The sequence below is a fragment of the Canis lupus genome, chromosome 36 (genome assembly GCF_003254725.2).
Source record: "Canis lupus dingo isolate Sandy chromosome 36, ASM325472v2, whole genome shotgun sequence".
In the NCBI taxonomy this organism is placed as follows: domain Eukaryota; kingdom Metazoa; phylum Chordata; class Mammalia; order Carnivora; family Canidae; genus Canis; species Canis lupus.
This window is the reverse complement of record NC_064278.1, coordinates 15951225-15963339: the sequence shown is the minus strand read 5'-3', so window position 1 is coordinate 15963339 and position 12115 is coordinate 15951225. Positions and strand designations below refer to the sequence as shown.

The window sequence follows — 12115 nt, the reverse complement described above, 5'->3', positions numbered from 1 at the left end:
CTCAACTGAGAAAATTGATTTCCCTGAGATAATGACACCGGGACACAGATTTCTAGCCCAATTCATGGTGCACATGGGGCCTTTTTTTATAATTCATGCTCCGTTTTATGAAGGAAGTAGGTCTCTTCTGCAGTTTGCTCTGTTTTAGAATCAGGAGCTGATCTTTGCACTGCTGCCACACTGGCTCTTGATTTGTTTAAGAAATGGGAAGCAAACTTGATCGTCTCCATGTCTCACTATTGGATTTTGATGGATAAAATTTCCTTCTTTAAGCTTTTCTTCTTTTAGTTGGAAAGTATTATAAGATAAAAGTTGAACATTGAAGAGTGGAGTCAGGTAGACACAAGTTCAAATCCTATATCTGCCCCTTATTAGCTGGATGATCTTGGGATTGAAATCTCTACTCCCAAATTTGGATCACAGGATTCTCAAACTCTGAGAAGCGGAGATACAGTTCTAAATCTGGAGCCTATCAAGGAAAAATTCCGAGAGAGCTCTTTTACCCTTCTATTCTTTGAATAAACAAGAGTAATTCAATGATCACATCAGCAGCATTAAAGTCATCAAGAAAGAGGAAAAGAAACCAGAGGCTGGTCTCTAACTAGTTTATTCTCCACTGCCTAATTCAGCAGGTTAAATATCTGATTCTCAAGAAAATTGTTAGGGTTTTTTACAGTAAATATTGTCTTTAGGCCCCAGTGAGTTCTGGAGATCTGTGATTGTACTCAGAAAATAGCCTTTTTTGAAATAACTGAATTTGTAAATAGGTAGGAGGTTAAAATTTCTAACCTACAATAATAACAATAGCAATAATAGGTTGATTTGAGGGTGCTTACTATCCACCAGGCACTGTGTTAAGCACTTTATTATGAATTAACTCTTTCAGTCTTTAACAACCACTATAATGTAGGTGCTATCATTTATCTCTATTTTAAGATAAGGAAATTAAGGTGGCCCAGTCAGTTGAGCGACTGACTTGGTTTTGGCTTAGGTTGTAATCTCAGGGTCATGAGATCGAGCCAAGTCAGGTGCAGCACTCAGCATGGAGTCTGCTTAAGACTCTCTATCCCTCTCCCTCTTCTCCTCCCTTGTGCTCTCTCTCTAAAATAAACTTTTTTTTTAAAAGGTAAATGAGGCAGAGAAAGGGACAGTAGCTTGCCTGTCTGACAGAACTGGGATTTACATTCACACTGCTTCAAGGCCCATACAGTGAACCACTCTCCAGCTCTATAAGCCAACTTCTTTAAAAATAATTATAATAATAACATTGTGTTCTAATTATAAAAGTAACTCATGGTAGGAATTTTTGAAAACAGAGAAAGGAGTAAAGAAGCCAAATTATTCATATTTTTATCACCCAGGGATAAGACTTATTAATATTTGGGTCTGTTTCCTTTTAGAAATTAAATTACATATATAATTCTCTTTTCAAATAGCATAACACTGCATATAAATTTTTAAATTTAATGTTAAAATTTGAGTATCTTCCCATGTTATTAAATGTTCTTATGAACATAGATTTTAATAGCTGCAAATATTCCAATTATCTGGAGGTATCATAATTTACTTTTAAAATCTCATAAAATCTCACTGGACCATTGGGTTGTTTCCAATGTTCCTGAAACTTCTCTGTTGGTTTCTTGAGGATACTTTAGCTTCATATTTCAAGAACTGCTATTGGAAGAATGGTCTATCTTCTATTAAAGGGAATGTGTTCACGTACTTCTTGCCAAATGAGAACACCTCTGAACCATTGAAACCAAGTGATAATTGAGAAAATTCTCTTGAGTGTCCAAATTCTCAATAAGAGTCCAGAATTTCACTCAATAAAAAAAACAACTTTGTGTAATTTTTCCTTCCTAGTTTTGTAAATAAAACATGTATCTTGGGATCCCTGGGTGGCGCAGCGGTTTGGCGCCTGCCTTTGACCCAGGGCGCGATCCTGGAGACCCGGGATCGAATCCCACGTCGGACTCCCGGTGCATGGAGCCTGCTTCTCCCTCTGCCTATGTCTCTGCCTCTTTCTCTCTCTGTGTGACTATCATAAATAAATACAAATTTAAAAAAATAAAAATAAAAAAAATAAAACATGTATCTTATAAAGAAAGTAGAACATACAAATGGGCACACAAGGAAAAACATCTAAAGTCACACCACTCAGTTTGATGAATATTTATCTTTCCACACTATACACTATCGTGTTACCTGTTTATTTTATTAAATAGCATATTCTATCCTTTCATAATGTATACATATATCAAATTATCACAATGTACACTTTAAATATCTTATAATTTTATTTATGAATAACACCTCAATAAAGCTGGAAAAAACAATCAAATGGTAACTCATTTCTTCCCAAACCCCCTCCAACCTACATGGTTGATCCCTACTAACAACCATTTGTAACTCATTTATTTTTACATAAACATGAAGCATTTTTTTCTCCTTATTCAATTTGCCACACCTATTATGGAGTAGTTTCTGTACTTTCAGAGGCCAAAGTGGGGTCCCTCCCATCAAGGAGTCTGCCTTATACTTGATGAAAAAAGACCCATATTCTTGGGAAAAGAACAAAAAGATAAGACTATAAAAAAGTGACGCAAAATGGTGCTTCCAATAAGGGCATATATGGGAATATGGAAATATGCAAACCATTTTACAAATCCATTCCCATTATCCTATCTTTAACCCAGATCTCATGTCCAATTTTTCCCAAAAGGAGTCCATGTACCAGAAGCTAAGCCTAAGTTTGTTTTAAATGACACTTGTTTGAAATCAGTAAAGATAGGACTCGGAGCTACTACAGTTTTCCCGACAGACATTATTAAAAATGGAGTCTTATTTCCAGAGGAATTGTAAGCCTAGAGATTACTATACTAAGGGTGCAATAAGTGGTAAAAAGATCAGAGGAACTGTAATCACCTTGCTTTGTGATCAAACTAATGCTGAAAGAGCTTCAAAATGTCTTATTTTGTAAGCTGAGGGAATAAGCAAGCAGTTTTAGTTAAAACTCCTACAGTTCTCCCTATTTCATAGCTTTGGGTCATTCCCATAGCATTATTTTGAACTCACTTTTAATAATTTACCATACCCCAACAACATATAATTTTTCCTTAAATAATCAACTGTATTTTTTTCCAAGGTTTTATTTATTTATCTGTGTGTGTGTGAGAGAGAGAGAGAGAGAGAGAGAGAGAGAAAGTATGAGCAGGGAAGAAGGGGAAAAAGGATCCCCACTGAGCAGGAAGCCCTATGTGGAGCTTCATCCCAGGACCCTGGGATCACAATCTATGCCAAAGGCAGATGCCTAACTGAGCCACCCAGATGCCCCAAATAATCAATTCTATTTTAAAGAGATTTTTAAAAAATAACCAAAAAAAAGTCTTTTCTATCCAGCCACAGAGTTACCATTCCTGGTATTCTTGTTTCCTTTGTACAATCCAGATTTCCATGTGGTATAATTTTCCTTTTTCCTGGGTGTCCTTTAGCATCTCTTATTAGTGTAGATCCACTGGTGCAAATTTTTTCAGCTTTTGTATATCTGAAGAAGTTTCTATTTGTCCTTTCACTTCGAAAGATGTTTTCACTGGGTATAAAATTCTAGGATGACAGTTGTTTTATTTTGTTTTGTTTTTTTCTGTTAGTACATTAAAGACATTGCTTCATTGTCTTCTGGTTTGCATTTTTTTCAGACAAAGACTTGATTGGTCTACTGTCATTCTTTGTTCTTCTGGAAGTTCATAAGATTTTTCTCTTTTGACTGGTTTTGAACAATTTGATTCTGATGTGTGCTTTGGTGTAGTTCTCTTTTTGTTTCTTATGCTTTGGTTTGTTGAGCTTCCTAGATCTGTGGGCTTAGGATTTTCATTAAATTTGGAAATTTTTCAGCCATTATTTCTTCAAAATGTTTTGTCCTCCTATCTCTTTCTTCTGTTATGGCCTGAATTGTGTCCCTTCAAAATTTATATGTTGAAACTCTAATCCTCAATGTGACTGTATTTGGAAATAGTGCATTTAGGAAGGTAATTAAGGTTAAGTAACATCATAAGGGTGAGGCCCTGGCATGTGTCCTTGTAAGAAGAGGAAGAGACACCAGAGATAAATCTCTTTCCACACCTATGCACAAAGGAAGAGCCAAATGAGGACACAGTTAGAAGGCAGCTGTCTACAAGCCAGGAAGAGAGATCTCACCAGAAACCAATCCTGAAGGTACCATGATCTTGGACTTCCCACCTCCAGAACTGTGAGAAAATAAGGTTTAAGCCTTCTGATCTGTGGTAATTTGTTATGACAACTGTAGAAGGCTAATAAAACAGTTCAGAGAGTTCCCATTTTAGCCATTCCACTCACTCCCCCTCCCATATCCAGTTTCCCCTATTACCAACAGCCTACATTAGTATGGTATATTTGTTGCAGTAATGAACCAATATTACATATTATCAGCTAACGTCCATAGTTTATTCAGATTTCTTTATTCTTTCCCTAATATACTTTTTATTTTCAGGATTCTTTTAGCATACCAAATTAACATTTATTTGTCATGTCTCCTTAGGTTCCTGTTGGTTGTGACAGTTTCTTAGAATTTCCTTGTTTTTTGTTTTTTGTTTTTAAAGATTTTATTTATTTATTCATGAGAGAGAGAGGCAGAGACACAGGCAGAGGGAGAAGCAGGCTCCATGCAGGGAGCCCGATGTGGGACTTGATCCCGGGACTCAAGGATCACGCCCTGCCCTGAAGGCAGAGGCTAAATGGCTGAGCCACCCAGGGATCCCCAGAATTTCCTTGTTTTTAATGACCTTTCAAGTTTTCAGAGGTCTGGTTAGGTTATAATAGGATGCCTCTCTTTTGGATTTTATCTGGTTTATTTTCATGATTGGATTAGAGTACTGAGTTTAGCCATACCAGAACAATACCCTTCTGAGCATTCTTCTTGATAACGAGTATAGCACAAAGTTTTCCAATCTGGGTGCTAGGAACATAAAATATTTCTGGCCCTGTGTGAAGTCTGAAGATTGTAAGCTTCTTTCTGCTGGGTCTTTTCCCTTACTTGGGTAGGTTCCTCATTCACATGTCCAGTTGCTACTTACCTGAAGACTGAAAAGGAACCATAGTTTTCTGGAGCCCTTGCTCTCTCATACAACTCTCTTCTCTCTGGCACTCTGCCCTGTGAATTCTGTCTACCTTGCTTCCTCCAAACTCTCAACTCTGGCTACTCAACTCAGGGAGATTGCTGGGCTCTGTTTGGGATTTTTCTCCCTGTGCTATAGCCTGGAAACTCTCTAGGTACTAAACTAGGGCCATCATAGGGATCACCTCATTTACTTCTTTTCACTGAGGGATTCATATGTTTCATATGTCCACTGTCTGAAAACCATTACTTCATACTTTGTCTTGTGTCTCAATTTTTTAAAAGATTTTATTACCTGTTTGAGAGAGAAAACACAAGTGGGAGTGGGGTGGGGGTAGGGGATGGGAGTGGGATAGTGGGGAAGGACAGAGGTAAAGGGAGAAGCAGACTTCCTGCTGAGTGGGGATCCTGATGTGAGGCTGGATCCCAGGACCTGGATATCATGGCCTGGGGCAAAGGCAAAGGCCACCCAGATGCCTCAATTTTGTTTTTAATGGAACACATCACGAATTTGTCTGTCATCCTTTCATGGGACCATGCTAATCTCTCTATTGTTCCAATTTTAGTATATGTGCTGCCAAAGTGAGCACATCCTAGGACTTGTTTCTCAACTTTATTTAGTATATGTGCTGCCAAAGTGAGCACATCCTAGGACTTGTTTCTCAACTTTATTTATTTATTTATTTATTTATTTATTTATTACCTGTTTTTCCTTTTTTAAAAAAATTTTTATTGTTGGCTTGAACCTTTCTTAGTGCAATGGAAGGAACTCAGGTTCTATACTCAGGAATGGCTATGATTACAGAGATAGCTCTGATGCTTACTCATTTTATGATAACGGGCAAGCTGTAAATGTATCTGAGCCTCAGATTTTCTGTCTGTAATAAAGGGTTAGTAGGGATCCCTGGGTGGCACAGCGGTTTAGCGCCTGCCTTTGGCCCGGGGCGTGATCCTGGAGACCTGGGATCGAGTCCCATGTCGGGCTCCCGGTGCATGGAGCCTGCTTCTCCCTCTGCCTGTGTCTCTGCCTCTCTCTCTCTCTCTCACTGTGTGCCTATCATAAATAAATAAAAATTAAAGAAAATAAATAAAGGGCTAGTACCCTTCACTGGTAGGGTTTTTTTGTTTTTGTTTTTGTTTTGTTTGTTTCTCAATTTTAAGTGAAAATACTAAATCCAGTTTCTTCATAGTATGGACACATAGTGAAGTCAAAATTATTTTTTTGTTTTATTGTGGTAAAATATACATATCATTAAACTTATATTTAACTATTTTAAGTGTATAGTTCGGTGGCATTGAGTACATTTACATTGTTGTGCAACCATCTCCACCATCTACCTCCACAACTTTTCCATCATCCTAAACTGAAACCCAGTACCCATCAAACAATAACTCTCCATTTCCTTTTCTCTTCAGCCTTTGAAAACCACTGTTCTGCTCTCTGTCTCCATGAATTTGGGTTCACTAGATACCTCATACATGTGGAATCATATAATATCTATCCTTTTATGTGTGGCTTCTTTCACTGAATATAAAGATTTCATTTATTTATTAGAATGAGAGTGCGAGCAAGAGTGGGGGGAGGGGCATAAGGAGAGGGAGAAGCAGATTTCCAGCTGAGCATGGAGCCCAACAGAGGGCTTGATCCTAGGACCCCAAGATAATGTCCTGAGCCAAACGACATCATAAGGGTGGGACTTTAATCAGATAGGGCTGTTGTCCTTAATTAAGAGCAGAGAAAGAGATCAGAGTTTGATCTGTCTGCATGCACAGAGAAGAGGCTAAATGAGGACACAGCAAAAAGGCAGCTATCTACAAGCTAGAAAGACAGACATCACCAGAAATGGCCTTGAAACCACCCTGGTCTTGGACTTCTCTTTTAAGAGAAAAGAGATAAAACATATTTCTGTTGTTTAAGTCACCCAGTCTGTGGTATTTTGTTACATCAGCTTGAAATGACTAATACAGTGTACAGGTATCTGTTCAAATCCCTGCTTTGAATTCCAGAAGTGGAGCTGCTTTGAATTTTTTGAGGAACTTCTGTACTGTTTTCTGCTGTGTGTAATTACCTTTTTAAAAAAGACTGTATTTGTTTGTTTGTTTGTTTATTTATGTAAGAGAGAGAGGGAGTCTGTGGGTTTGTGTGTGTGTGAGAGAGAGAGAGAGCTGGGGGAGGACCAGAGAGAGAGAGAGACAACCAGACTCTACACTGAGTACCGAGCCAGATGCAGGGTTAGTCCAGGATCCCAACATCATGACCTGAACCCAATATCAGTTGTTTAACTGACTGAGCCACCCAGCCTCCGCACATAATTACTTTTTAATAATCTATTTCTCTGCTAGACAGTAAGTTCTGGGAAGGCACATTAGGTATCTTGTACACCTAGTGCCTACTACATTGTAAATGCTCAATAAATATATGTTAACTCCATGAGCAAATATATGAATTTTTTACCTGAAAATTAATTATTAGTAGTAATAACTATTTGAAGCAGAATTATATTGTTGAAAAAAAGCATGAAACTAGAATTTTAGTCATGCCTTTGCTACTAACTTACTTGTGACCTCAAATAATATATTAAATCACTTAGGGCCTCAATGTCTTCATCTGAAGATGAGCAAGTTGTACTGAATGATCTCAAGGTTTTTTTCAGTACTAATGTGTCTTCTCTGATTCTCAGTGCTGGGATACCTAGTATCACTAGTTTTGCTTGGATACCTTGCCTGCTGTCAGTGCTTAAGAAAGCAGCATACCGGAATTAAGGTCCCTGGTGGGTTGAATTGGGTTGGCTTTACCAATGGTAGAGGATACATAAAGGATTAGGTTAGGGATGCCTTGGTGGCTCAGCAGTTGAGTGTCTGCTTTCAGATAAGGGCCTGATCCTGGAGACCCAGGATCGAGTCCCACATCAGGCTCCCTGCATGGAGCCTGCTTCTCCCTCTGCCTATGTCTCTGCCTCTCTGTGTCTCTCATGAATAAATAAATAATCTTTTTTAAGAATTACTATTATAAAAAGATATTAGGTTAATAAAAACAGTATCAGTTATCAAAACTAAGAGTCAAGTACAAGAGCTTTTGGTGGGAGCCAATGATACCAGAAAGAGGTCAGGAAATGGGCTGCAAAGCTAGCCTACAGAGGTGAATGGTGGTTGGCTTCATATGGTAGCTATACATAGTGCTGGGTCTCCAAACCTCTGTGACAGAATTCTTTGTGTCTCTGTCTTCCAGGATATTATTATTATTTTTTAAAGATTTTATTTATTTATTCATGAGAGAGAGAGAGAGAGAGGCAGAGAGAGAAGCAGGCTCCATGCAGGGAGCATGCAGGGAGCCCGACATGGGACTCGATTCCTGGTCTCCAGGATCACACCCTGGGCTGAAGGCGGCGCTAAACCACTGAACCACCAGGGCTGCCCTCTTCCAGGACATTAAATTGGCATGTTAATTACTACTTTTTCTATCACTTAGGTTAAAGATAAACGGAAATAAAAATATCAGAAAAGCCTAACCTTTATTTTTTTATGAAATATTAAAAATATCAGATGTAAGTTAGGGCAAAATGTAAAAACTGATGGACTTGGATAAAGAGTATTTAGGATTTCCTTGTATTATTCTTGTCACTTTTCTGTAAGTTTGAAATTATAAAGATTAAAAGTTACTAAGAAAAAGAAGAAAAATATATTTTAAGGAAAGTAAGATAAAAACCAGAAGAGGACATACAGGAACTTGCCTAAGTGTCCTTTATCTGCCTCTCTTCCTAGAGTACACTCTACTTTTCCTGTAAGCATTAGAGTTGCCATAATTTAAGTCCATCCCCACTGTGGGAAATATTTACTTTACTCTGGAAACATTCTATATGGGAATTTACCCACAGCAACTTCAGAATTGATTTTATAAGCATAGATGAATTGCTTCTAGGGCAAAGCATCAAAGCATCTTATTATATAAGTTTTTTTGACATTGTTCATAAGTCTATATCAAAGTGTCAATGTGTTAATATCTAAAACTTTCATTTGACATTAGAAACTCAAGAAGCCACAATTTTAGATTTACCAGCTAATCAGAGATCCTCTGACTTAGCTAAATTCTATCATTCTTTTGGAAGAAAATATTTCTAAAATATAAATCTGATAAAGGGCTTATACACAGAATAAGGAACTCTTAAACCTCAGTAATAATAACCTAATTTTTAAGGCAAAAAAAATTGAGGACATGTCACTGAAGAAGAACATAGCAAATAAGTGCATCAAAAGATGTTTAATACCATTAGTCATTAGGGAAATGCAAATTAAAATGGCAATAAAATACCACTACACAGGCACTAAAATTTAGGCTAAAATTTAAAAACACTGGCAATACCAAGTATTGTCAAGAATGTGGCATGACTACAATGTTTGTACATTGCTGGTGGGAATGTAAAATTATACATCTACTATGGAATGCAATATAGCTATGTTTAATTAGAAAATTAAACATAGACTTACCATTTTTAAAAAATATATTTTATTTATTTACTCATGAGACACACAGAGAGAGAGGCAGAGACACAGGCAGAGGGAGAAGCAGGCTCCATGCAGGGAGACCGATGTGGGACTCGATCCCAGGACTCCAGGATCATGCCCTGGGCCAAAGGCAGGTGCTAAACCACTGAGCCACCCAGGGATCCCTAGACTTACTATTTGATCCAGCAATCCCACTCCTAGATATTCACTCAACAGAAATGAAAACATACTTCACTCAAAGACTTGTACTTGAGTATTCTTAACAACTTTGTTTATAATCATCAAAAACTGGATTCACCCAAATGTTCACCAGCTAATGCATGAATAGATAACGTGTTCTATGTCTATACAGTAGAATACTACTCCGAATTTAAAAGGAACATACTACTCATAGACATAACATGAATGAATCCCAAAAGCATTATGCTAAGAAAAAGAAGGCAGATCTGAAAGACCACACACTATAATTTCATTTATGTAACATACTGGGCAGGTCAAAACTAGAATTACTGAAAGCAGATTAGTGGTTGGCTGGTCCCAAAGATAGGAAGGGAATTGCAAAGGGCAGGAGGGAATCTTTTAGCTTTGATGGAAATGTCCTATGCCATAATTGTGAGGGGTTTTTTTGTTTTTTGTTTTTTTTAAGATTTATTTAGGGACGCCTGGGTGGCTTAGTGGTTTAGCACCTGCCTTTGGCCCAAGGTGTGATCCAGGAGTCCCGGGATCAAGTCCCACATCGGGCTCCTGAAACAGAGGGAGTCTGTTTCTCCCTCTGCCTATGTCTCTGCCTCTCTCTCTCTCTCTCTCTGTGTCTCATGAATAAATAAAATCTTAAAAAAAAAAAGAACTTGAACTTAAAAAAAAAAAAAGATTTATTAATTCGAGAGAGAGAGAGTATAGGGGAGGAGGATGGTGGCCAGAAGGAAAGGGAGAGAGAATCCCAAGCAGACTCTGCATGGAGCTCTATGCTCCATGCAGGGCTCAATCTCATTACTCTGAGATCACAACCCCAGCTGAAACCAAGAATTGGATGCTCAACTGACTGCGCCACACAGTAACCCCAATTGTGAGGGTTATTAAATAAATATATGTACTTATGAGAATTAATTGTACGCTTAAATTTTGTGAATTTTACTGTAGTCAATTATTCCTCAATAATGCTGATTTAAAAAAAAACAAAACTTTAAAATTAAGCCATTCTTTTTATTGCCCCAATATTTTTATTCCAGTGGCTATCTGATACTAGGACCACAGTAAACTGCTATTGGAAATTAATAATAAATACCATCAATTGATAAATGTTTAACATAGAATGACCTATACAGCCAACTTCACATTTTTCAGGATAAATTAAAAATAAGAGAGAGGGGGTGGTTAACATAATGGAATTTGCTTTGACAGAAGGCTGCTATGGTGTTTAATTTGATGTGAAATGGAAAGGTGACAAATATGGGGATCATTTTAGTTCAGATGTATCAAATCTCCTTATTATTCTAGAGCAAATATTAGTGGATTGAATGAATCTCAAGCTGTAGACATTTCTCAAGTCTATTTTTAAACTCAAACTGGCTCTTTCCCAGAAAGAAGAGAAACAAAAATTTACTGGCAGTAAAGCCTTTACCTTTTTTCATTGAATTTTCTGAGGAGATTAAAAAAAAAGCCTCTGAAAAATCAGAACAGATGGAACATTACGAAGTGCACTGCAAAACAGAATACTTTTCAGAGTACTTAGAAGAAAATAAAGTGCTCAAAAAGACCCTGTCTTTTTAGAAAATCAGTTGACTAGAGACAAAGTATCAGATGTAGTAAATATTTGCCTTTCTTTGAAGGAACTGAAAACAATAAAAACCCAGTCACATTAAATTGTTCTCAAGGTTGGTCTGGAAGGCACTAGTCCAAAGGATTTCCATCTGAAAAGACTTTGTAGAATTCTTCTTAGAAATAAAATAGTTGAATGGTTTGGGTAAAGCCTGAGAGAATTGATAAAAATGTTGCTCATTAACATTCACTCTCTCTTTTTCCTCACCATAAAACTATCCTTTAAATATCAGAGAGTTAAATCTTAAACTCTCCAAGGAGAAAATGTAGGGGAGAAAAATCCCACATATGGCAGCCATGTTTTGCATTCATAAAGGTTTCACAGTCTCCACTTGTAGATAAATGAATAGGTATTAGAGTAGTTGCCTGGCTCTTTGCAAGGGTTAAGGATAAGAAGTAGCCTATACATGGGTCAAGGGAGAATGTGGAGGGATCCAGATGTTAACTCTATTTTCCAGTTCACCAGACTCATTCATCGCAGACTTGCTACCAAACCATTGGGAATGAGACAGTGTAGGGGAACATGTTAACAGCAGCCAGTGAAATAGACCAAAAAACTGTCAGTCCCAGGAAAAGTACTAGAGAGGAGAATCACAAATGCAGCAGTGAATCTTTGCCAAACAGATACAGTTGGTTTGTTGGGTTTTTTTTTTTTTTAAACAT

General features: G+C 37.5%; 1 protein-coding gene and 1 non-coding gene across 17 annotated transcripts in view; one reads left to right on the top strand and one right to left on the bottom strand.

Moving 5' to 3' along the window:
* Positions 1-12115, top strand: part of METTL8 (methyltransferase 8, methylcytidine) — a 228344-nt gene that overhangs the window by 115362 nt on the left and 100867 nt on the right. The window lies entirely within an intron of this gene.
* On the bottom strand, positions 5619-5721 carry LOC112668307 (U6 spliceosomal RNA). The gene has a single exon (XR_003141639.1). It is a non-coding gene; the product is annotated as a U6 spliceosomal RNA (small nuclear RNA).